This window comes from Melospiza melodia, chromosome 13 (assembly GCF_035770615.1).
Source record: "Melospiza melodia melodia isolate bMelMel2 chromosome 13, bMelMel2.pri, whole genome shotgun sequence".
NCBI classification, from domain to species: Eukaryota; Metazoa; Chordata; class Aves; order Passeriformes; family Passerellidae; genus Melospiza; species Melospiza melodia.
This window is the reverse complement of record NC_086206.1, coordinates 1,441,762-1,468,757: the sequence shown is the minus strand read 5'-3', so window position 1 is coordinate 1,468,757 and position 26,996 is coordinate 1,441,762.

Genomic DNA, 26,996 nt, shown 5'->3' with positions numbered 1-26,996 from the left:
TAAGAAAAGGTTTTCAGTTACATTCGAGTTTCACTAGCACAAAATGGGCAAAAGGAGTAACAATCATGTTCACAACTTAAAGGTAGCACAAATATTCACTTGTGCCTGGATGCCTTTTGCATTTGGCATCTTGGCACAAGTACCAAAGCTGCAGTCTCCCTACCACAGGGTGAAGAGCTGGAGCCACAGTGTCAGGGATGGGTATTGAGATTCAGGAGATTCAGAATGTGGCTTTTGAGAATATTCAGCATTTTTTTCACTCAAAATCAGACACAGTTTGGGGGGCCGGGACAGCACAACCTTTAGTAGGTGTGGCCTCAACAATAAAACCAAAAAACTCAAAGTGCCCCAGCCATATGCTCCAGGACCCCAAACCCCCCTGCCCTGGGCTGAGCCCAGCGTGGGCAGCAGGGAGGGGATTCTGCCCCTCAGGTGAGACCCCACCTGCAGAGCTGCCCCAGCCCTGGGCCAGCACAGCCAGGACCTGGAGCTGCTGCACAGAGCCCAGAGGAGGCACCAGGATGAGCAGAGGGATGGAGCAGCTCTGCTGGGAGGAAAGGCTGGCACAGCTGGCATTGCTCACCTGCACAGGAGAAGCTTTGGGCTGAGCTCAGGGTGGCCCTGCAGGGCCTGAAGGAGCTGCAGGAAAGATGGAGAGAGACAATTGCCAAGGGCTGCAGGGACAGGAGCCAGGGAATGGCTGCCAGTGCCAGAGGGCAGGGCTGGGTGGGATCTTGGCAATGAGGAATTGTTCCCTGGCAGGGTGGGCAGGCCCTGGCACAGGGTGCCCAGAGCAGCTGGGGCTGCCCCTGGATCCCTGGCAGTGCCCAAGGCCAGGCTGGACACTGGGGCTGGAGCAGCCTGGGACAGTGGGAGGTGTCCCTTTGCTTGAACTCCATAGTTGGAGTGAGGTGATTTTTAAGCTCCATTCCAACACAAACAATTCTATGATTCCATGAAAAGGAGTAGAGTAGCACAGATTTCTTATTCTCCTACTTAGCAAGTTCTTCTCATAAAATAACATTTTTACAAAAGGAGAAAAAAAAAGCACACTTAATAATGTCACAATTTTTATGATTATGATGTGCTTATCCTTCTTAAGCAAATATTGCCCAGTAGAATGGCTTCTCAAGAATATTACTCTCAAAACTAATGTTGTGGGAGATGCAGATTAAGACTTTCTCCCTAAAATCCTTTTGTGTGAATCATGATAAAATCATTTCATCTCTCTGGGCATCAGTTGCATCCTCCAAATTGCATAATCCTTCCTCTGCATGCTTTTTAAGAGCTGCTGATTTTGTCTGCTTCTGAAATCTCCAAGCCCTGGGTTAGGATCCATGCAGGTGCACCAGGGGGATCTGTGATATCAGGGTCTTTAGGTGTGTCTACACATCAAATAATAGATACCTTTCTCCTCAGCTTATTTCCTTGCCCATTGCTTTGATTCCAGCATTTATTTATTTTATAGGAATGGCTTCATCTGCCTTGGAGGATAACGTTCAACCTTCCAAAAGCCAGGACCTCAAATCTGTTCAGCAACAAATGAATAGCTACAGCACTGCATACACATTCTGCAATCACAGAAATTAAAACAAGATAATTTCAACATTTCTTTAAAGACATGGAATTCTGTTCAAATACATCTATCAAGATATTCTTTATTACAAAAAAAAAAAAAAAAAAAAAAAAAGCTGCAAAAAGCCAACATAATTATTCCTCTGAATTTATACAGGTGCTAAATCAACTTTTTTCACAGAGGGTACATTTTTCAACAGAGAATGCAGTTTTACAACGAGATGAAGGACATGAGAGCAATGAAAACAGCAGAATTGCTGCTAAACTGCCTTATCTTGCATCATTAGCCTCTTGAGACATTGACGAAGCCAGGAAAATACTGCTGGGTCACAGTCCCCATTCATTCAAACTGGACTTATTCCAAACAGGGAACCCCTGCCAACCATCCTCTGTGTTGTGGGAGACATAATGATCAGTGTGACATAACCTCAAATCTTATAAATAACTTAACAAGGATCAAAACACAGATATGGAGAAGCTTCTGAGCTCAGGGTGACACATTTTGTTCTGTAATCCCAGCACAGAGCAGAAATCCAATAGTAGTGGAGGTCAATTGTTTTCTCTTTCCAAGGAAAAATGCATCAAGTTCCAGTGCTGCGTCAGCACATCTCCTCTGGGAGCATTATATTGCCCTATTAATCACACTTACCTGTGTCCTGCATCTTCAAACCATCTTCATATTTGCATATCTGAAAAAGTGCCCCTCTGAGGAGCCATAAGGAGGGTCTATAATTGTGCCGGGGGGGAGAGGCAGGACAAAGCACTGAGAGCAGCAGTATGGCTTCCCAAAGAATATATTTCAATGCAAAACCAGCAGTAAAAGTTTCCAGGCTAGTTTTAGTTATTATTAGAAACGTCTAGACTAGACATCAAATATGTTTGAAGACCAGCTGCTTTGTTTGAAAAGAAGTTTGGTCTTGATTCCAGACTTCTCACCAAATCCACTTTCAGAACTTTATGGAATACCTGAATATTTTTCCTTCCAGTATGGCATGCACCACAGTGTTTTTAAAGAGGAAAATACAGTTTTAAGTATCTGAGTTTTTAAAATTTGTTCAGAGTTAAAGTTATAAATTAATAGTGTAACACTTTCCACAAGAAGTCCCATATTGAGTGACAAATCCTTTCAGTGCAGTGTCAATGGAGTTAATCTCCCAGATGGAACCCTTCACAATTTGAAAACACCACTCCCCTTCCCAACCTGATCTGCCCATCGAAGCAAATTTGCTTAATAAACCTATCACATACTGAGAGGAAAGTAACTCAGGCTGTTGGGGGTATTCTGAGAGCAAACTGTCTTTTCTTCAGATTAGTGAGAGTTAGAGAAAAAGTTCTTTCTGACATTATAATCAGAAAAAGAAGCAAGGAGAAAAAGACAAAGAAAATCATGATTTTTTAGTTTCATCACCTACCAGATTTTGAAAGACATTTACAACCTCTACAGCTGATTTTAAAATGGCACTTTTTGGTTACTACTGAATACAAGTGTAAACACAAAAACAAGCAGAGAGGACTTGGCGAGGGAGGCAGAGATGGGTGGGAGACTGAAATGAAACACCTGCCAAGTCCATTCTTGCTCAATTTTATGGATTACCTTGGAATACAAACTAGCAACTTCTTTTTCGATGGAGGGGCAGGAAAAGGACAAGTAGAGTTAACACATTTTTTCTGAAATACTATTTTTTTTCTCCACTACTAAGGAAAGATGCATCAGGCTCTCAATGTTATTGAACTTTTCCTTCCCAAAGGAGCTGAGTCATTTAATGAAATCTCTCCTCATTTTTTCAACATTAACAATCGTTTGATTAAATCTCTATTTGTTTCTTTCTCTCAAATCTCTATTTGTTTCTTTCTCTCAAATCGCTGCCTAATACAAAACACCCCAGTGTCCAACTTATACTTCAATAATAAAAATAAGTTCTTATATTGTGGGTGAGTCAGGGTCTGCTCATGATTGAGAAAACTAAACATGACAGATTACTTGCAATTAATTATTACTTCATCCCCTTAAAGAACATAACCTACAACAGAATTCTTTTACACAAAGCCCAGAATTTCAGAACTCCCTGAACTGCTACAAACAAATGCTTTTTTTTAACCTATTGCCTGTGAAATAGGTTTGAAATTTGACCTGGAAGATGAAATTGTCCAATGTCAGTGAAGTGCTGTAGCCAGAACAGAATACTGATTTTTATGGAGTTTTTTTTTACATATAATGACATCTTCCTGCCTATATAATTATTTTTTAAAAGACAAGAAGAAAAGAAAACTAAAAGCCAGTAGGATCTAAATAACTTTCTCTCATATTCTTCCCTGCAGTCACTGGATTATCCAGCCTTCTCAGGCTGAATCAGTGAGCATTAGGTAATGCTCCCAATTTCAAAAACAAAAATACCAACATCAAAATGGGAGACTGCCCATGGGATCTGAGCTGAGGCTTGTCCAAATCTGTTTGCAGCAGAAGGGCCATGGAAAGCAGTTGCCCTCTGCACACTGGCTCAGAGGCACTGCAGTCTTAATGAATTTCAGGCTCAGACCAGTTTACATTTTCTGGCACTTGGTGCCTCAGTGGCATCTGGGGTGTGTGTGTGTGTGTGTGTGTGTGTGTGTATTTGTTTGTTTGTTTATTAAAATTTGCTCTACAGCACAAGCCTCATTGAATTTGCAAGGTTTTTGCAAGTAAGCCTGAAGGGCTTGTTCACCAGACTTTGAATTATTAGTAAATGCTGAAAATTAGTTGGCAACTTCAAATAAGATGGAAAATCCAGTGGTATTGGATACAAATCTTAATGCTCAGTGCTTTGGGGGCACTCTGGAAGATTCAAACAGAGTACCTTTGGGTTTCCAGCTGAATTCAGGGGAAGGGAGCAGTGTTGTCTAAGCTTTTCCCTCATCACTGCACCTCAGCAGGAGCAGAGATTTGTCATTGCACAGAGCAGCCTCTGCATTAATGATTGCACAGGCAGTTTGACCTTCATTTATTAAAAAAAACATTCACCTTCAGCCTTTCAAAGTTCCGGCAGGAGTTACTTTTGCTGATTTTACTTGTTACTCCTCTTAGTGTTTTCTCCAACCATCATCCATCTCTAGTTCTAATGCTGTAACAGCTGTATAGAGTACAGTGGGATATTGACGATGAGTCACAAGCCAAGAAATGCAAATTCATAAATACCCACTACAAAACATCAGTGGTAAACACAGAAAGGCCTCAGTTACAGTCTCGGGTGTGGGGATATAAATATTAAGTTTATAAAATCTAAACCTAGAAGCCAGGAAGTGCTAGAATTCACCTCAGCCTTTATTTCTTCTATTTGAAAATATATATCCCACTTTCTATATACTTCATAATATCTGATAATATCTGGGGTGATATTAGAACTTAATGTCCTCATGTCTAATTCTTCCATAAGATCAACTCCTCCCAAAGGCTGAGTTCAAATTATTGGAGCAACTAGACTAGTTGAGGGACCTAAGTAATTCTGTGTTAACCACCTGGATAATCAGAATATTTTCAGATGTACCATATTTTTTTCCAAATCTTAAAAACAGCTGTGCTGCTTTGGCTAAAACTTTGCAAACACTTGTGGAGAGAAACTTATGAAAAATTCCAACTAAAAATGTGCAGCACTACACATAAAGCCAAAGAGGTGTGGGATAACCCAGTTAAAATACACTGTTTTAAAAAATAGAAAAGAAAAGGCAGAACTGTATACACTCAAAGCATTTTAGCAGTAAATCACAAAATAGCCCCTTAAAGCTGGTAGAAAAATGTGAAAACTGATAACAGGCATCAATAAATAATTTAATCATGCAGTCAGCAACAAAGGAGATGTTGCATTCCACATTTCTCCTGCTCTGAAACCAATGCCAAACCAGACCCCAAATAATGGTTCCAATCTCTTTAAGGTACACAAAGAAAACCTTTGTTCACACCAAAGCATATCTGTACAAACAGAACAGACAATTTATTTTTTTTACAGGAATGGCTTGAAACCACCCATTTAACATTTGCAAAGCATCCTGATAGAAACAAATGGAGAGGTTTCAGGTAAACAAGTTTTCAGCGTATTTCAGCAAGTGAAAAATCCTAGCTAGCAGGTGGTAATTTGGTCTGCCCTGGAGACTTTTAAGAGCTACTGAATTGCATGTCACTGCACTGCAACCTATATTTCACTATATGCTCTGTTTTCCCCAAGTGTTTGGTAAGGCTAGAAAAACCAGACCCAGTAAAGAACTATACAAACAGAATAGCAAGTAGCATCACTTTTACATCAGAGAATTATATTTTCAATCTTAACGAAGGTCACAATAGTCACAGTGGCAGTTTTTAACTTGCTCTCCAGGCACGTCATACGGTTGGGAAAGGTTTTCACATAATCAAAGTTGGATATTTCTAGAGAGATCAAGAGAGTCTGTGAAGTGGAAAGCAGGTGCTACAGACATCTTAGAGGATCTGAGAATGCAATTAAACAGCAAATGAGCATTGGAAAACTCATTCTTGCTGAACAGATGAGCACGATAAAAGCCACTGAGAAATGAGACGTCCAAAGTACAACAGCACAGAGAAATCTGCCCTGCACCTTAATATTTTGGAAAAGAGACCAGATCCTACCCTGAGAGGGAAGTAGGGACAATTATATGGATGTCCGGAGTCTTGGAGGAGATGGAAGTTTATTGATTGCTTTCACAAAGGCTCAGTTTAGCAGAGCACCACTGGCCTCTCTCTGTTCACGCCAGTGGATTGGTACTTGGGATGGCAGGTGCTGGAGGAAATGGGTCAAGTGGCTTACACAAGATTATAAAACCCAAGTGGTTTTACCCCTCAGCATTTATGCAACAACTTTTCTCATCATTTATATTCTGACTGCCAGCCTTGAAGTTGAGCACTGGGAAGTGTTTAATAAGCTTTTCAGGAATCCGTAGCCTTTAACATTTGGACAAATGTAATACGGTTTGGGACAAATGAAAATAATCCATCTGAACAATTTCTGCTGATGTCAAATTTCATATAAGGCTTACTTCAATTATGGAAAAGTGAGGTCTTAAACTTTGAAAATAGGTCAGACTTTCTATAACTCTGTAATTTTTTCTCTTTTTTTTTAGCTTTTACAATACACACTGCGGTAGCTTATGTCTTTACAGGGTATTAATCACAAAAACCATCACATGTCAAGCCTAGTATGGATTTTATAGACATTCAGGTTAAAAGAGGGATTTTCTGCTCTGACACAGAGGAGCTCTGTGACAAGGCCATAAAATGTGCTCTCTTATGAAGAGAGAAAGAATTCAAAATGTGCTCATAGGACTGAAGTGCAATGTCACTAACCTTGGGGTGGGCCACAAGATGCAGGTGGGGCATCAGCTTTAAACTACGACTGCTGCGAAATGCTTCATTATGTAGAATTTCGGAATATCTTCTTATTTCAGTCTCCAGCAACTTCGAAGCCTTAGAGAGTTTTGTCTTCCCCACCACTTAAGCTTGCTGTGACTTGTTGAAGGCAGAGCCATGGTTGGGGTGACCTCCAACTTCCCCAGCCAGCAGGGCTAGGTTGTGCAGCGCCCCTGGGGACATGAAGTAACAATTATTTTTTAATCCTTTTGACTTTTTTGCTTGATCTTTTTTTGCTACATTGTGAAGCATGAGGACCTGGACCTCAGGTTGACACTGGATAATTTTTCTTTTCCTTTTTTAAAACTAATGATTTTTAGCACTTCACTGCCTACCAAATAGACAGAGAATTTTGTTATAGTACTCAAGGGATTCTTAAATGGCACTTAAGACACTTCTGAGCCCAGTTCTTACATACTTATAAGTAGCTATGTAATTTCCCTACATTTAGAAATTTCTCCAGCCTTAGTTAACAATGTAGAGATTCAAATATCCCTCCCTGCACTGAGAATGAGTTTCATACTCACACTTAAGTGAGTTTGTCGGCTTAAATGTAGCTAAACCGCTAATTACCATATCCCTGGTGAATGGAAGTGTGCTTCCCCCAGCTTTGTATATGCTTCATTTTCATATTGCTGCTTCCCTTTCTCTCCATTTCATGATATGCAGTTTGAAAAGAAATTGCTATTTCCACTCCTTATGCTTTTTAAGGGGTTTTTTGGTGGATTTTGTTGTGGTTTGTTTTTTGTTTGGTTTGGGTTTTTTGGGGGTTTTTTTTGGTATAAGCTCAATAATTTATTAGAATGAATATAGCAGTATAGCACCAGTGACTTCAGACATCCTCAGTGGCGTGGCTTTTGCAGTAGAATGGTTAAGGCATGATGGTTGTATCCTGTCATTTATTAAGAATTTAAGGAAATTAAAATTTGCAGTCATGGGATTGGTATTTAGAGGTCATCGTTTAGAGGCACTAACTAGAAAGACATTCAGCAATAATTTCTGAATCTTGCTGGGAGAAAAATCTTACTCATAATATTAATTACTACTGGGTGACAAGGCAAATTCTCTTCAGGTTTTATTCCTTCACTTGTGGATTAAAGTCTTAAACTTCATTTGCTCATTTTCTCTCTGGGTAGCCATCTGGGCACTGCTTCCCTGAAATAAATCTTTCTCCAAGCATTGCTTTTCTACACTTTTCCTCCTTTTTGATGCTTTGGTTTGGCAAGGGTACACCCAGGAGGAATTTAAAGCCCATGAAACATTCAGGGTTCTTAAGCAACTACAGTTACTTTTGTCATGACATCTTAATTTTTCACTCTGACCATTGCCGCTCTTAATTTGGTGCTGGTTCCTGATTTTTTTTTCTTAAATTTTTTTGCTGCATCAATTTTTACCTTAGTCAAATACAATCATGGTACCCTGGCACATCTGCCTATATTGATTATTTGGGAAGAAATTATCATGTTTACTCCTCCAGTTATGCTGCATATTTTTTCAGAATTCTCTGATGTGAACTAACACAGTGCCCATTTTGAAATAAGAACTAACATTGGATCAGATACAGAGCCCACTACTTTGTTCATACTTCTCTTAGAATGTTAACATTTTGCCCAGTGAGTAATATTATATTACATTAACGTCAATTCTTATCTTGTTGCTCTCCCACAGCATGACAAATTCTCATGAACACTTAATGAAAAAAAGAGTGTAAGAACTCTCTTTCTCAGTTAAAGACAAAAGAGTGATATGGGCTTCTGCAAGAGGAGGAGTTAATCTAATCCCACTCCTGAAGGGTTGCCATGGATTGGTTTGAGTTCTCTTGAGTATCCTCAGCACCTTAAAACTGACTCCTTAGGATTGAAGAGAAGGGGAATTAGGTAGAGTGGAGGCCACACAACTCACCTGTGCATTTCTTACTGCTTCTTGATGATTTAAAATATTTTGTATTTCAATATATTACAGATTTTGATTAGTATTTTCTTCCACACAATTTCTTGATCATTTGAGATTTAAACTGATTCAATCTGAAAACTTTAGGGAGAAAACATTACCCTGCCAGAGGGAAAAAAACCAAAATACTGTAGGAGTTCTGAAAGTATCTGTCACTATTGTATTGCTCTTGCATATAATGCTAACAGATTATGTTGGAGAATTCCAGAGTTTCATTTAGTCTCTGCATAGCAATGTCTCTGTGGTGCTGCAAGTGGGATGTTGCCAAGCAGTCACTGCAGACAAAAGACAATTTCAAATAGACTTTAGGACAATTTCAAATAGACAAAGGACAATTTCAAATAGACCTAAGGTTTGTGAACAGAGAACAGTGATCAACAGGAGTTTTTGGCTCATACCAGATATAGTATGTCATATTCATCACAGAGATAAAAATCACTTGCCCTGTTGTCCCTCTCTGTCATTAATCTGATTTTCTTTGTCACTTTTCCACTTCTGCATGTGATAACACAACAGACTTGAAGCCTACAAAAATATCCCCAATTCCCTAAAAAAATATCCCTACAAAAAATATCCCCAGTTCCCTCCAAAATATCCCCAAATTCACATTGGTGCTGGCATTGTAGCTGCCTTCCCTTCATCTCTCAACATTGTAGCTGCCTTCCCTTCATCTCTCAACTTCCTTCTAGAAGCAGCCCAAATCACCAGATATCCAGCCTATTATTAATTGCATTTTTTAATGATTTATTAATTGAGCAGAGGAGCAGTACATCTGGCAACATTTACATTTACAATTAGGGAATCAGATCCTTCATAGCAGAAGTCTAATTTTATTTGGCTTGTCTTAGAAATAGCTGATTCAGATATGAAGAAATTTGTATTACTGAGAGACAAATCTCAAGAATCTATTCTTTTGTAGAATACACTGAGCCAAATTTGTTAAATTTATGCACATTCATGGCACTGCGTGAGGTCTCTAAGATGTTTTCATACCTATTTTTTCACCTTCTACTTAAATTGACTGCAAATCAGCATAAAGTACTAGACATGCTGCTGTCTTTCCTTTTTTTCAGACTCTGTGTAGATGATCTGGGAGTAGTTGCTTGACCTCTGTGCTGTTTGGGCAGGTGCTTGAACAGGGTTACATTGTGACCAAAAATAGTACAAGTATTAATTGAGTATTAATTAATACCAGTGTAACTAAAAGGAGGGGTGGAAATAAATGTTATTTAAGGTTCCTTCTATTGTAGCCAGACGACCCCCATCCAGGGAATAATGTGCAGCGACTCCATCATTCAGAAGGCTGAACAAATGCTTTATAAAGCTATACTATATTACATAAATACTATATTATACTATATTACTAAAGAAAACCCATGACCCTTACCAGTCACGACACAGCTTTTAACCCAATTGGTCAATCCATCCAAACAACCATCACCAGAATCCAATTTATAAATCTCTTTTCGTAAACAATCTCCATAACACATTCCACATGTGCCAAACAACAGGCACAGCAAATAGAGATAAGAATTGTTTCTCTTCTTTCTCTGAGCTTTCTCACTGCCTTCCCCAGGAGAAATCCTGGGAATGTTGTGCCTGCTGCTCTCTGTGAGGAGAGCTGTGGCCACACCCTTCCAGCCTAGTCCACTCCAGGATTCCACGACTGCAATGGTAAGAGTGTGCGCGCTCAGGGAACCTGGATAGCGCACAGCAAAGAGGAAGGTCTATCCCCTCCCTACTATGGCCTAAAACATGGATAAGTCTGTAAAACTTCTCTCATAATTAATTTTAGTTGCAAACTGCCAGGATATCAGAGAAGTCATGTGGATAAAATGAGAGCCAGCTTAGGCCAGAAATCCATCCCGGAATCATCTGCCAGGATATGGGCAATAAATTAAATTGAAGCACTTTCTCCTTCCCTGTCTTTACACAGAAACCCTGTTCAAGCACACACACAGAGCTCCCAATGGAAATTTCATTCCAATTTCATTCTGCCAGCCCTTTGTCACCTGTATCACACACCTCTGTCAAGGTATGTATGTATTAAACTATGAAGAAGTCACTGATGCCATAGGAGATCCACAAATATCTGTTTCACTGTTGACTGAAGTATGTTATAAAAGTCCAGAGAGCAGCCCAAAACACTCCTGCCATTCCCAGTTTCTATGCCACCACACTTCCAGAAGTGCTTTGCCTTCTCTGGCCTTTAATATTTCAGGTTGTCACAATGTCTTTTCAACAAAAGCCTGGAAAAAACACTACAATAATATTGTGTGTGTTTTTATGTTTTAGAATGGTTTTGCCTTTGTATCCCCTTATTTTCCCCAAATGATTTACCTCAGATTGTATCCCCTCCCTCTACCTGTGTAATCCCTCTCCTTTGCTGAGATCATCCCCAAATCCCCGCCCTGTCAGTCTGTCAGTCACTCAGCATCCCATCCCCTCCATCTGGAACATTCAGTCTAGGACGTTGAGTGATTAGCCAGAGGCCAGGGGTCAATGCCCCAAGTGTTACCCCACACGCTGTCCTAAATGTCCATCCCCAGTATCCATCCCTTAAGTTTCCTTATTGGTCAGTAAATGTTATCTACTTTTGGTTTCCACCTCTCTTTAAATGTAACCTTGGCACCTCTCCGGGACTTTCAGCAGAAGGCCCACTGAGGTTGTTTGGGCTCCCTGGAGCTCCTGAAATAAATCTTGGATGAACCTCTGCTAAGAGTCGGCCCCTTCATCTTCTGCCATTGTTCCAGCTTCTCCTCTGCTGCAGGCGATCAGCCTGGCTGCCCTCTGTACCCCCAGGGATCAGCCTGGCTGCCCTCTGTACCCCCGGGGATCAGCCTGGCTGCCCTCTGTACCTCTGTCCTTCTGCACCCCCGGGGATCAGCCTGGCTGCCCTCTGCACCCCCAGGGATCAGCCTGGCTGCCCTCGGTACCTCTGTCCTTCTGTACCCCCGGGGATCAGCCTGGCTGCCCTCTGTACCTCTGTCCTTCTGCACCCCCAGGGATCAACCTGGCTGCCCTCTGTACCTCTGTCCTTCTGTACTCGCAGGGATCAGCCTGGCTGCCCTCTGTACCCCCGGGGATCAGCCTGGCTGCCCTCTGTACCTCTGTCCTTCTGTACCCCCGGCGATCAGCCTGGCTGCCCTCTGCACCCCCGGGGATCAGCCTGGCTGCCCTCTGTACCTCCGTCCTTCTGCACCCCCAGGGATCAGCCTGGCTGCCCTCTGTACCCCCAGGGATCAGCCTGGCTGCCCTCGGTACCCCAGGGGCACCAGACAGTGCCCCCCAGCCCCCGCTGTTCACCGTCTTGGGGCTGGCCGGGGTTCCCTCAGTGGCACTCACAGGGACTCAGTGGCAGTCAGAGGAGCCAAGAACACAATAATATTTGATCTGTAATTTAATTATGAGATTTGATTTAAATTTATGACATGTAGCTTGGTTAGAGGGGAGCTTTTGGAATTATACTCCACCATGTACAGGGAATATAATTCAAAGCCTTAAAGAGGTTAGGTTTGAATTTTGAAGGCATCAGAGACTTTTTTTATTGAGCCTAATCTCTACAAAAGTATGTTCAACGGTTTAAATGGAATAGGGCCATTTGTTTCTCAGATTCAAGTTTTGTTTCTCTGCATACTCTTTAAGTGCAGCAAGAGTGGGGAAAACAGCTTTAGTGAGCTGAATAAAACTGGGGTTTGTGATCAAGCTGGGTGATGAAACTGATAAAAGTGAAGCACCCAAACATCTGATTAATCATTAGAAAAGGAACCACAGTAACTGTTTTAATCCTTCCCACACCTAACACCTTGAACCTTGCTAGGAAAGAGTTGGTCCCCACATGGAGAAGAGCGCTTCTGGTCTTTTGCCTTTCATCCATGTAAGATTGTGTGGGCTGGGGTGCATAGCTAGCCAGATTGGACCGTAACATTCCTCCCAGACACAGATTCTTATACTACAACATTGGTATAGAGCAATTTCTACCAGACAGAAATTAAAAACAAATTAATTATTTGTAAAGGCACCAGACTCCATTAATTTTTCCTTTGGTTTAAAAGAAACAATCATCAATACAAACAACAAATATATGTCTCAGTCAGAAATCAAATAAACCCATAGTTACAGTATTCAACATTAATCTCTTGAATATAATTTTCAGATTTCTTTTACTTTTTTCCTTCTATTTGATAATGATTAGACCTAATGTACTCAACACTGGTATTTTCAGGTTAGCACTGCTTCATAATTTAAAATTATTTTATTATGAAAGATGAAAAATTCCCAGTAGTTTCTTGTCAATTTGATTATTGTTTTTTATTGATCTGGTTAAAAGTTATAGTTGACAAGTAACTGAGTGGTCAGCTTGTCAGTAGCTCCTCTCAAGTGACTGTTCCACATCTGTTAATTATTAAAACAGAACCCTGCAATTCAGCCCAATTTTGATTATGTCACCAGGTTATAGCACCTAATTTAGCAAATTGTTCGCAGCAGAAGTGATTTGTCCCCACTTCAGATACACTTCTGGGAAGTGCAAAACTGAATTAAAACCAATCAAAAGCACAGAGAGCAGAGAGTATTTTCTTCTAAACATTTCCTTGCTACTTAAGCAACACTTGTGAGACACAAGATTGTGCAGCAGCTTTTCTTACTGTCCAGTCACTCAGAACATGGCAACAAATCAGGGCTGTCCATCAGCAGTTCTGTTTCAAACTTCCTAAACATTTTAAGTAGGTTTTTTTAAAAGGCTACATTAGAAAAAATAACAGTATTAAACAACCAAACCAAACAAACCAGCCAACTAAACATCCCAAACAAAATCCAAACCTCAAAAAAAATGCCATCATCACCGTTGTTTGTTATCGATACAATTCCTTAACTAAACAGCAATTAATTACTATTTTATGACTAAGTGTTAGAAAGTTTGGGAAAATCCACTAAAATTGAGGTAGTGGTATTTGGTTTTTCAATATTAACAAACATTGTCTTTTTAATATCCTCCATACGGATTTCTTTTTTCTCCTTCTGTCTCTGTTCTTCATCTAGTGGGGATGGCTTTGAGTGCTGAATACTAATGTGTAGGAGCGCCGGGGGTAGGACGGTCGGGATGGACGGAGACGAGAGATCTCTGAAGCCAGGTTGTGGAACTTGTAGTTTATTGCACAGGGCCTGGGTGCAGGGCCCTGCTGGGATTTGGGGTTTATTGCACAGGGCCTGGGTGCAGGGCCCTGCTGGAATTTGGGATTTATTGCTGAGGGCCTGGGTGCAGGGCCCTGCTGGGATTTGGGGTTTATTGCACAGGGCCTGGGTGCAGGGCCCTGCTGGGATTTGGGGTTTATTGCACAGGGCCTGGGTGCAGGGCCCTGCTGGGATTTGGGGTTTATTGCACAGGGCCTGGGTGCAGGGCCCTGCTGGGAGCTGCCAGACACAGCTTGGAGCAGGCCTGAGAGAAGAGAGGGGTAGAGAGGATGAGAGGGTAAGAGAGTAAGAGGGTAAGAGTATAAGGGAGTAAAAGGGCAAGAGAGCGAAGTTTTCATTACAATACAATAAAGCTTCTTCTGTGTTGAATATTCTAAACCAATCTAGTACAATATACAAATCCTATAGTATTTACATACAGCCTGTAAGAATCATTACATTACCATACTGTGTTACATTTTAAGCCCTAAAAACTCCTCTTGGACCCCTTCTGCCAAGCTGTAGGGTCTGCTCTGACCCTTGGACCTGTCTGCAAGCAGAGGGTGTTGTTTCATCAAAAGGGAATTACCTTCAGTCCAGCCACACCATTGTTTTCCAGCTGTTCAGTAACTAAGGTATCTCGCTTATCTATAAGCGAGATTGAAATGAAATAAGCTTTCATTTCAATCTCACTTATAGTTTCTATATTCTCAAAATCTTTTGCCAGACAATCATATTTATAAGGCTTTCCTGTTTCATCTTCCCCAACACTAATGAATGGATTTTTGGCCCAACTTATGACTGTTCCAAATTATTAATTCAGTTTGAAAAACATCTGAACTGAGTAGGAAACAACTGAGATAACCTAATGCAGGGCCAGTGGAAGATGCTGAAGACACACACATAAGTGCAGAAAACACATGTGAACATGCAATATTCTGCTCAAGGTTTCCTCATGTTTTCCACTTGGATGCACCTTTCCAGCAAGAACATTATCTGTGCTCCTGTTGCTTCCGCTAGTTCCTTCATATCTCCAGTACTTTTATTGAAATGCAGCAGAGACACTAAACATCTGGCAAGTCACCAAGCCACACTCACTGAGAAGAGCTGAAAAATCCCTCAGAGAAGGACCAACATCTGCTCAATAGGCAGTGAAAAATAAACTACCAATAGACTCATTTTAACAGCAAATAAAAGGTACATGGGTCTAGGGGAAGGTTTTCTAAAATGCTGATTACTCACATTATGCAATTAAATTGGCATTACTGTGTTTGACAGTCAGAGAAAAGCAATTGTGAGAAGATTGTGTGCTCAAAGGAACTGATATAAGGACTCAATTTTCTACTCACATAGCAAGAAAATCTGCCTTTTGAATTCTCCTGGATATTTTCTGGGCAAGATGCTATGAACTTTGTCCACTGCAATCCCAAAAAGCTGTAAAAGAAACACTGTGCTCATCTGGGTCCTAAAAAGCACCAAGTCCCAATGTTTCATGTTCTGTAGAAAAGCTATTAAAAAAGATGGAAAAAAAAATAAACCTATATGTCACTTAATGAACAGATCAGCTAATTCACCACTTGAAATTAAAGACAACTACACTATTATAATTTATTGCAAAATTCACCATGATTTTTTCACCAAGATAAATTCATTGGAAATTATTTGTGTGTAGAAACTGTTGCCAGTGAGCGTTATCCAAAGGAAGATAAATGCAAGAATACAGATGTGAGTAAGCAGACAATATTTAAGGTTTGAACTTGAGAAATATACTGAGTGACAATACAAAAATCCAAACTTTATAATGAAGTACAGGGTGCTGGTTTTGTCATGCACAGACTTAGATTGTTTATGCTGCAAGTCCAGTTTGCTTAGGAACCAGTGAGTGAATCCTTTCCTTAGTAACATACTATGAAATAAATCTGAGAACTGCAAGGAATCATTCCAAAATCACAGATATATCACTGATTTTATCAGATTTGCACCTTTTGGTTACACAGGAAATGCGCAGAAGAAATAGGATCATGTACCATAGAACTGCAGCATGATGCAGATGAGGAAGGACAAGGCATGTCAAGAGAAAAGTGACAAAGATTGAAGTTTCCTTTGCATTGTCCTTGGTAGTCACTGTATGACCATGAACAAAGGCAGTGCAAGATGTCCTGCACTAATAAATTCCACTGAAAAGGGCAAAGCTGTGGGAAATAGCAACTGTTTGCACCTGAGGATGTGCTCACAGCTGAACATTGACAGCAACAGGAGCATTGCAGCTGTTCAGCTCTGAAAAAGAGCACACACAGTTCTGTCTTCACCCAAGAGCCATCAGAGCACACAGGCTCTGTGTGACGAGTGCTGTCATCATGTGAGGATAGATATGGAGAGCAAAGAATTAATCACATTCCAGATAATTTCTGCAGTATATTGGCACATATAAATCCAGTGTTCCCATTGATCCCTATCTGTTACCTAAATGTTCTGACCAGAACAGCTCAAAGCCACAGGTTGTTTTAGTGGCTATATTACCATGAAGCCTTCCTTCCTTAATAAAAATAATGCTGCAGTGTATGTACTAAACCAAAATGATAACAATAAAAAGATAAAAACTGCCAATAGATTCCACACAGAATGAATTGGCTTCCAAATTACAGAAAGCTCTGAAATATTACATGTGGGCCACGTGTTCTGTGAGTCGGTGGTTGGAGACAGGGATGATACACCTCAAAGCTTCATGTGACAGCAGCCTGTTTTATTGTCTAAACCTAGAGTATATACAGGGAATTTGAAACACCCCAGTCTCAACTGCTGCTTTGTCTGATCCCCACACAGCTCAGCTCCTGACCATGGAGATGTCTGCAGCCTAGGATGGAACACGATAGGTGAAGTCCCTGTGTAGATTTAAATCCAATCTATCCTCACCTGCCCAGGGGCTGCAATGCTGCAATGAAATATACCTTTGCCTTTTCAACATAAAATAGATTAAATTCTTCATAGTGAAAACCTGGCAGAGGCTTTTAAGACAGGTTTCTTTACCTTGCTGATATGTTTTAATTCTCTTGTCAGTCCACTTGCAACACCTAAAATTGTTGTTACTGGTACATGTCACTGGTCTGATTCAAGGACTCCAGAGAATTCTGCTACCAAGATGGAGATTTTAGCTATTCCCATGAGTGAAAAAAAGCCATTTAACTTTAGTGGATGAAACTGCCACTAAAGACAGATACTAAACACATGTGACATTGCCCTTGAAACAACAAGTAATTACTACCGTAAGTGCCAATCATGCACTAATATGCAAGAGACACTTATCTACTAATGTAATAATAGACCATCAAGAGAATATACAGTCAATCTCCATTAGAGAGAAGAAATTTAGCAAACATTTACCAGCTAAAAATCCTTTGTGAGATGACATACTTCTCTGGCATTCAGTGCACTTGAATTTGAACTCTCTTGTACAAGGTTCATATTTCCCTGTGTATCTGAGCACTGATGACACCAGTCAGACTGGCAACTGCCTTGGACTCCAACAGCTATTGAATACTGGTTTATGATTATAGAATGGGTTGTGTTGGAATGGACTTTAAATATCATCCAGTCTGTATGGGCCATGGCAGGAACACCTTCAACTGACCCAGGCTGCTCCCAGCTCCAATGTCCAGCCTGGCCTTGGGCTCTGCCAGGGATCCAGGGACCCCCACAGCTTCTCTGGGCACCCTGTGCCAGGACCCCTCCACCCTCCCAGGGAACAATTCCTACCTAAAATATTCCATCTAACCCTGCCCTCTGGTAGTGGGAAGCCATTCCCCTTTGTCCTGTCCCTCCATCCCTTATAAATTGTCTTTCTCCATCTTTCCTGTACCTCCTTCAGGCACTGGAAGGCTGCAATCAAGTTATTCCAAAGCCTTCTCTTCTCCAGGTTGAACAATCACAAGGAAGTGGTTTTTCCTCTTGTTAAAGTCAAGGATAAATTAATTATGACCCACAGAGTGGAGAGCTTACTTGTATACCATTTTTCTAAAATGGCAGTGCAGTGGCACCATCACTCCTGCCAAGCCCTTCCCCGCAGGTCCCAGTGCAGGCCAGGCAGTGACACACACCTACAGCAGGGACTTGTGTGGCCACTGCACATTTGCACACACAGACATGGCACTTCCACCTACAACCCAGGCAAGGGATATTCCCACACCTATCCTGTTTGCAGGCACTGAGGACTGGACAGCAGCAGAGCCAGCCTGGCCTGTTCCAGCTGATGGACTGAGCACTGCCAGCTAATTGCGTACCAGGTCTTCACTCAGTTCCCAACAGGAACACTGGATGAGTGATGTCATGAAATACCTTTAATACATTTATGCACATTTAAATGATTCAGAACTCAGGAACACAGATTTCTCACTCAGCTCACCATCACGAACAGCTCAATCAAATCACATCCAGACCTGGACATCTCAGTGAATGTAACTTCCTTTTCTTTTTACTCTCCTGCCCTGGCTCTGAGTGGCTCACACCCTGCAGTACCACAGGTCCCCAGACCCTTGGCATGCAAAGGGTGGTGAGGTCACATGCTCTGGCCTGGGGCTCCCATTCAGAGCCCACTCTGCAGCTGCACTGAAGGGATTCCAGTGATGAGTAGAGAAGGACACTATGCACTCTGTAATCCTCTTCCCAGCCCACATTCATACCCCGTACCTCCCAGGAGGTAACTAATGAAAGTTAACAGTAATAGCTCAGGTACCCACCCAGAAGTGCTAGTGAGAATTATGCAAGAACGAGCAGTGCTTCTTCCCTTCCAAGTGGTAAGTTAAATGGCTTTAAACAGGATGTAATTGGATGGAACAGGGAAAGATTAAAAGGCATCCCCTTAAAGCACTCTCAGCACTTATCAGCAGGCAGAACCATAATCTGTCCCCCTGCCCCTCCACCCATAGCTGGGGATCCATTGTACATGAGAATTAAGATAATATTCCTCACTTACAGCTCATTTATAATTCACCATAAAAGCATAGAGAAGTCTCCAAAGGGGGCAGGTCCTCTCACTGCTCCCTCTACTGATACCTCTCAAACTAAGGCCAGCCCTAATGGCTGCAACTTCAGGGCCACTCTGGGAGTTCCTTCTCATTCCTGGGTGGATTGTCACAACCAGACAACAACACAACCAGGCAACCAGGCAACACTACCAGGCAACAAACTGGGTATCACCAATAGCCGGCAGCATCTCTGGGGCTCTTTGCAACCAAATCTTTATGTAGCATCAAACTACACAGTGATCCTTTTCAGGAAAAAAAATTCCTTGAGTCACTGTAACAAAACAGAAGGTACTGTTGTAGGAGTCTTTCCTTTCTTCTGTGTTTTGTTTTTTTTTTTTTTTTTAACAACTCCCACATTTTTAAAATGTGGGAAATGCTGAAAGTTACAGTTTTTGTTTGGTTTTTGTGGAGTCTGAAGTCTCTCATCCACAGATGTACAGAGAGGAATAACTTTAATCTTACAAAAAGAATGTATTTTGAAACAAATACATCCCCACCTATCCCATACGAGACACACGAATGAGGCCTTACTAAAGTATTTAGCAGCATCTTCTCTTTTCTTCTTTATCCACAGGAGTTTAGAGTGGGCTCATTATTTTTTGAGGTTCCTTTGCAAAATGCTATTACTTAGTCATCTAAATAATGAGAAATCCACAGTAATGTCTTTCTCTAAAAGCTTTTAAACCAAACATTCTTGCATTCAAATTTTTTCTTAGCTATGCCAGTTTAATTTCAGTGACTTGTGTATATTCTCTTTTACCCAATTTCAGAATCTTGTGTAAACAAGAGCTTTAGTTTCTGTATAATTCCAAAATAACACATATAGGTGCCATGTTTGGAACTCAACATCTTTTGGAAAAACAAGCTTAAAGATTTACCTACTTTATACAGAAAAGCTTGGGACTTCCATGAACAGTGTTACTCATACACAGATTTACAAGGGCATCTTTTAACTGAATATTACTTAAATAATACTCTGTCTTTGATAGTCCCGTTTCAGTAGTGCATATGACATGTTTCATATTTCTTGGAAAAAGCAATTTACAGTTGATTTTTTTTTCTATTTTTCCTAAAAATATTCAGTTTTTAGACCTTTGTAGTTGAAGATCTTCTTTAATCATGTTTCAGGATCAAAACTCTGGTAGATGTAATAATGCTCTTGTAAAATAAATAGCAATATTTAGCTAAACTCCCACTGTCTCATGAGAATAATACCTAATTGCCAAAATCTGATATTTTAATTTAATATCTTTGCTGCAACAACACATTGAGTTCCTAGCACTGGAAAAATTAATGAGCTTTGTTTTGAGAATTAACCTGAACTGTAAATAAATAGGCATCTCCACATCTACATGTTCACAGGAATTTATTAGACAAATATTAGGAAAACTCTATATTTCATCCCTTTAGGCTTTCCCATTAACAGATCATGAATGGATCTTTCATAGGTATTCAGCACATCTAATAAGGGTATGGTTCTGCATGTAGCACGGACTTCATTTGGAGGCTTAAATTACTCACCAGGTTTAAAAAAAAACCCAGACCAACTGATTTCAATCTTGCCTCTTTTAACAAAATGTAATTATTTTGTAAAATGGCATAATACTTTAAATTAATGGTCTGAGGCACCACCCAAACCATAACATTTTCAAATTCAGTGCCAGTTAAATAAGTACCCACTAGATAGCTTTTAACATGTAAGGTCATAGTATTTCTAGGGCCCAATAAATAAAGAAGGACATTTTCTTTAGTGAAAAAATACAGGTTTTGTTTCACAATTCTTCTGCTCAACAACAAAAAAATCACATTCTATTATGTATTTATATTAGAGAAACAAGCAATATTGTCTGAATAAAGAGCTTTCTCAAAAGGGAAAAAATAAACTGTTATGGCAAAGAATCTCCTCTGCCCTGGTTTCTGTATGACCACGGTTAGAGCTTTTTAGTCAATATTTCCTTGAAGAAGGTAGTGCTGGAGAGCCAGTCCTGAGAGGAGGGGCTGAGGAAGGTGAGAAAGGGGCTCGGCCTGGAGAAAAGGAAGCTCAAGGGGTACCTTCTGGCTCTGCACAACTCCCTGATAGGAGGGGACAGCCGGGGAGGTGTTGGGCTCTGCTCCCAGGACAAGGGGAAATGGCCTCAGGCTGGGCCAGGGGAGGCTCAGGTTGGACACCATGAAGAATTTCTCCATGGAAAGGGGGCTCAGGCCTTGGCAGGAGCTGCCCAGGGAGGTTTGGAGTGCCCATCCCTGGAGGTGTCCAAGGGAGAGATGCTTGTTTTTTTCCTTGTTTACTCAATAGAAAATCCAAAATCTACTATATTTAACCTAAGCCAAGTCTTGAATGAAGAACCCAGCAAAGCTTTTTTTCAAGGCCAGAGCTCCATTCAAGTTGTGTCCTTGTTTTATACCCTTTCTCTCTAACATTTCTTTTTCACTCCTGCCTCATACAGATGCTTCTGTCTTCCCACTTCTCTCACAGACATGCTTCACTTCACAAATTAATAACTAGTGAAGCCCTTCTGCTCTCTCATGCTTTGCATAAGCCTTTATTCTGGCTGGTGATGTGGGATTGTTTTCTGTGAAGATTCCTTCAGTTTTAACAATTGCCTTTGTAGAACTGGTTAATTAAACAATTAACTAATAGTTCTCCTAAATGAAGAGCAGCTGTTTAAATTATACAAAATTACAGGTCCATTGCCGTTTATACCAAAGTGATGACAACCCCGAGGTTTTGAAAATAGAATATAAACATAGTATATTTTTTTCAAAAGGTATGTAGCAGCAATGACCATTGATTGGTTGTCTTGGCTTTACCTTAAAACAATTTTATATAAAGAAGAAAGCATCATTTAATAATTTTCTCAAATATGTCCAAAGACGTGTTCCTGTTTCTTTCCATTTTGCTGTCCTGGTTTAGCACACATTTGGGAGAAAACCTCCAAAGGGGCCCCTCCAGAAAGCAAACCCACACAGCCCCTCTCCCCAGCCGGGTCGGGAAGGATTGCTCAGAGAGAAGGGGAAAGAACCTGTTTATTTAACAGGCACAGCACCCCCAGCACACAAAATGAACAATACCAGATGACACCGCTCTGTCACCACTCTGACAAAGATGACAAATTCAGAAAGTCTCTCTGGGGGTGGTCGCTCTGTTCTCAGTCCCTCCTGTGCTGGGGCAGCTGCTGCAGCCACAGGGTGCAAACACTTGGTGTTCCCAGTGCCCAGTCTGGAGCAAGTTCGAGTAGGTCCGAAAAAAAAAGGGAAAGGAGAAACAGTCCAGGGAAAATTTGAACTGCTTAGCTAAACTAATGAGCAGAAGCAAAAAAGCAAGAGCAAAGCAGGAGCAAAGCAGAAGCAAGAGCAAGAGCAAAGCAAAAAGCAAAAGCAGCACTATGTACTGCCCTGTCTCTTTGTCCCACCAGCGGTGGGGGAACAGCTGATAGCAAAACCAAAACAAAACATTCACTCTTCAGAGCTAGTCTTGAAGGCACAGAACATAATATCCAGCATAAACAAAACACACAAATGGGGATACAAGCATCATAACGTCACCCTAGCACAGTCTGCAGTAACTCCCTGCTGCAAAGTACCTTTAAAAACAAATTACTTCCAGTATTAGAGATCCAGAGTCCTTAAGGCTGAATATGTAACAGTAAGGTGATACACACAGACAGACAGAACAGCACATGAGACGTTGAGTGTGAGGGGATGTGTTGGGACTCTGGGAAAAGGAGGATTTTCATATATGACCACTAACTGCTCAGGAAGAGATACATAGCCCAGATTGCATAGTTAAGTCATAATTTCCTGATATTTCTTGTATTTATCACTCATGAAAGCTAGTAGGGATTCCATTCAATACAATAGATTAGAAAGCTATTCCAGTTACAACTTCAGCAATTACAGGAACTCTACCTCACTTCCATTTTAGAGGACAGCAAAAAAAGTTAATTCCCAAATTAATTAAGTTTAAAGCCTCATATTATTGAATTAACTTATTTTATTCCTTTCAAGTAAGTATAAAACTTAGTGACCTTATCTGATTTTAACATCTATTCATTACATAGAGAGGAGGTGAACAAGGCTCTCAAAGTTGTCTGATCAATTGCCCCTCCGATGGCTGGGGAAGACCCGCACCCTGCGCCAGACAGACAGGACATGGTGGGGCGGGAGGGGGCAAGCACCTGATCAGCTACCTTGTCAATCACCCCTTGATGACCTGAAGCTGTTTAAGGAAAGACTGGATGAGGCACTCAATGCTCTAGTCCGGGTGATAATGTAAGCATCAGAGGTCTTTTTCAACCTACATGATTCTGGGATTCCCTATCTGATCTCCTGAAGTATCTTGAGGGGTGAGGAGTGAAAGAGCTACTGCTTGTTTTTGAGAAGATGCCACAAAAATGCCACTGTTGCCTTTTTTAGGAACAGCTCCTTGAATGTTCCCAACTCTCAAGAGTGTGTGTAAGTGTAAATACTGGTACTTGCCATGTCAGAGCATTGATTGGCCATCAAAATCTTTCATGTAGGAATTGTGGCTACACCAGACTCTTGTGGCTTCTGGTGAAAATAAAACTTGAGTTGTTGAAATTCCTCTCATTTGCTTTTACCTTATAATTTCCAGTGCTGTGTTCTGTGTTTTCCACCCTGTGTATTGCAAGGCTTTGAGCTGTAGCTGTTTCTCCACAGCAGCATCTAAATCCCCTACTTGGCTTTTCCTTTCATGCAAAGGCTTTTGCTTGCTTACAGTGCTTTCTTGGCTGCACTGTCTCATGCGCATGCCCTGTGTTGCCCCAATCCCTGCTAACACCCAGGTGCTACTCTCATGCAAAGCAGCAAAAGTTCTCAGCTGGAACCACCCATGTGCTTCTTCCTGATCTAAAGGAGCCTGGAAGTGGTCTGGCTACAGTTCTTTATCTCTGATCTCCACTAATGGGAGGATTTCCCAGAAGTGGTAGAGGGGCAGGGTGCAGGAATAGTCAAGTATGAAAAAAGTGAGCCACACCCACCCACCCCACTTGAAGACAACCCAGCACCATCACAAAAGCATCTCCGGCACTTTCATAGTTGATATTACTGATTACAGTCGACAAGATTGATTTTGTTTGTTTCTCTTTGACAAGAGGTTGTGGAGGAGGGACTTCTGCCTGCTTTATAAAGGGAGCCCCTGGAGGCTCTTTTACTCCCAGAGGGGCTGAACCTGGTCAGCACCAGGACTTTGCTTGCTGGCCCCACTCAGAGTCACTGAGCTGGGCTGAGTTCCAAGGATGGCGCTGGCCCATCTGTGATGCGTCTGGCACGTGTGACATCAAGGGCAGCGTGTCACAAAGGGAAGAAAATGCCCCCGCAGGTAACACTGGCCCAGCATCGCCTGGGCAAGCGGTGAGTGCACACGTGGAAGGGCTGGGCTGGGCCAGGGCAGGGGCACAATGCCACATCCAGGGCTGCATTGTCCCCCTACATCCAGGGCCAGCACCTCATGTTAGTGCCTTGGTGCAGCAAGGTGTGGCCTTAAAGTCAGGTGTCCGGCTAGCAGGAGGGCGGCCAACACACACCTGCAATGTGTGAGCACCCCTCGGCATCAGAAGGCTTCGGGCTGTGTTTGCAGCAGACAGAATCGCTGCTGGCCGATGAGAGTAAAGAGTCCAGACACTCACTGGGGACTTGTCAGATTTATTGTAGCAACCAGGGAGCGACAGACACCCAGATATTGAATCTAATGTGTCTACCAGCGTGTGACCAAGACCAAAGGGTGCAACAGGGTTATAAACGGGAGGAGGGATCTCAGGGAGGGGTTTACAAAGGACCAATAGGGGAAGGTAGGGGAGTGGGCTTAGGATAACAGGCATGAGAGAAAACCCAATAGAAACAATGTAAAGGAGGGGTCCCGGAGCCACAGTCAATCAAGTCTCCCTAAGCACAGAAGATTCTGGCAAACTAGGAGGAGTGGGGAGTGATTAACTGGGCCCAGGGAGGAGAACAAATTCACATATAAGGAAACACAGGGGAGGGGAAATCATATAACAGAGAAGATTGACATAAACTGTGGCGGGAGTAACCAAGGTAACCAAATGACAGACAATACCATGGCGGGAGTTGCCATGGGAACATAATAACTGACAAAGCTAAGGCGGGAAAAACTGGGAGGGCAGAACCATTACAGAAAATGGGGGAGCAATACAGATAATGGGGGAGCAATTAAACAAACTAACAGAACACACTACAACACCTTGGGAAGGGCGTGGGATTGCTGCTGTCATGCTGGGACAGGTCTTGCTCCCTGCCAGCTGTCTGAGGCCCTCTGCCTCCTGCCCTCCGCTCCTTGCTTCAGCCACCACAAGCTCCCTTGGTAGCAACACTGAAAGCCTTGTCTCTCTCCTGCAGACCATGGTGGACCAACCAGTCCTGGCCCTCTGTGCTGCTCGTCTTACAGTGGTGAATGGATTTGATGAGGTAGAGTGGCAGCCACATGTGGGGCACCTGGAGCAGGACACCGGCCTGAGCCTGGCTGTGGAGCCCTGCTCAGGGCTGCCTCGTAGCTGTGGCCTTTCGGCTACTGCCAAGGGCTGTTCCTGCCTTTGGCTCCCTGGTTTTGATGCAGAAGGGCAGCTGGGAGACAGAGAGCAGAGGCCAGGAAGAGGCCTTGAGTTGTAGGCTGGAAATCAAGCACAGAAGGCTTTGCTTAAAGCAGGGCTTCAAGGAGATAAGGCCATGTGGAAGACTGTGCTGGTTTTGTATTAATTGACTTTTGGTGAAGAGGGAAAGAAGCAACAACACAGGAGTGATTTTCTGAAGTTGCTGCTAAGAGCTTCCTCTGTGCCTGGCAAAACCAATAGCTGGCTAGCTGGCGCCTTGTTAAACCACTAAAAAGCTGAACATGCCTCTGTGAAAACACATGTTAAAAATTGACAAACTCCATGAATTTCTCTTTCTTCCAGGCGGGGAACAGGTAACAAGACGACCTGGCATCCATGCTGAAGCAAACAGATGTTGTCATATCGGAAATCCAAATGAGAATTTTGAACAGAGAGAGACAAAAGTGATGAAGACCCTTTTCTCCCAGGGAAGAAGAAGAAAACCTCTGCTCCTAGACATGAAGTTGATCTCAGAGATAGGTAAAAAGAACATATGCTTTTGAACATCCTTAAAACAGAAACCCTTGACAGGGCCCATAAACGCAGCTATGGGAAGGCTGCAAAAGATGGGAGGTACTTCATGATAGCAGATTTCTAGGTAGCTGTTATTCATGGAAATTAAAAGCCACAAGAGAACAGTTTCTTGTGAAGAAGTCTCCATGGCATGGCAAGAAAGACTCCTCTCCCTAAGTGGACTGTAAAAAGACTATTCTAGAAGTGGTAAACTGACTGAAAATCCCAGGTTTTGTCTCTTTATATTGTCAGTGGAAAAGGAAAGCGGGTATGGGGGGAAAAGAGGTATTCTGAAGGTTTTATTCTGATCCTCATTATTCTTTCTTTTAGTTCTGTTAATAATATTTTCTTTATACCCTTTAAAGTTTGAGCCTGCTTTGCTTTTCTCCTAATCCTGTCTTGCAGCAGAAAATGAGCAAATAACTACTGGGCGAATGGGCACTTGACCAGCACTGAACACACTACATTAAATTGATGTATTGGCTGGGAAATCTCTGACTGGCAAACCAATACCACTACAAAGACCATGAAAGTGGTGCAGAGGACAATGGCCAGATGAATTCAAACATATAAGAAGATGAGGAGAAGGGGGAAGATAAGCTGGGCAGGCTTTTGGAGGATGTTATAAATTATCAAATCTGTAGCCAAATTACAAAAAAAATTCGACAAAGATTTATTAAGTCAATCAACAAAAATAGAAAATTTCGCAATCCCGCAGCCAAGTCAGCGTCAGCCCCCGGAGCTGCCATT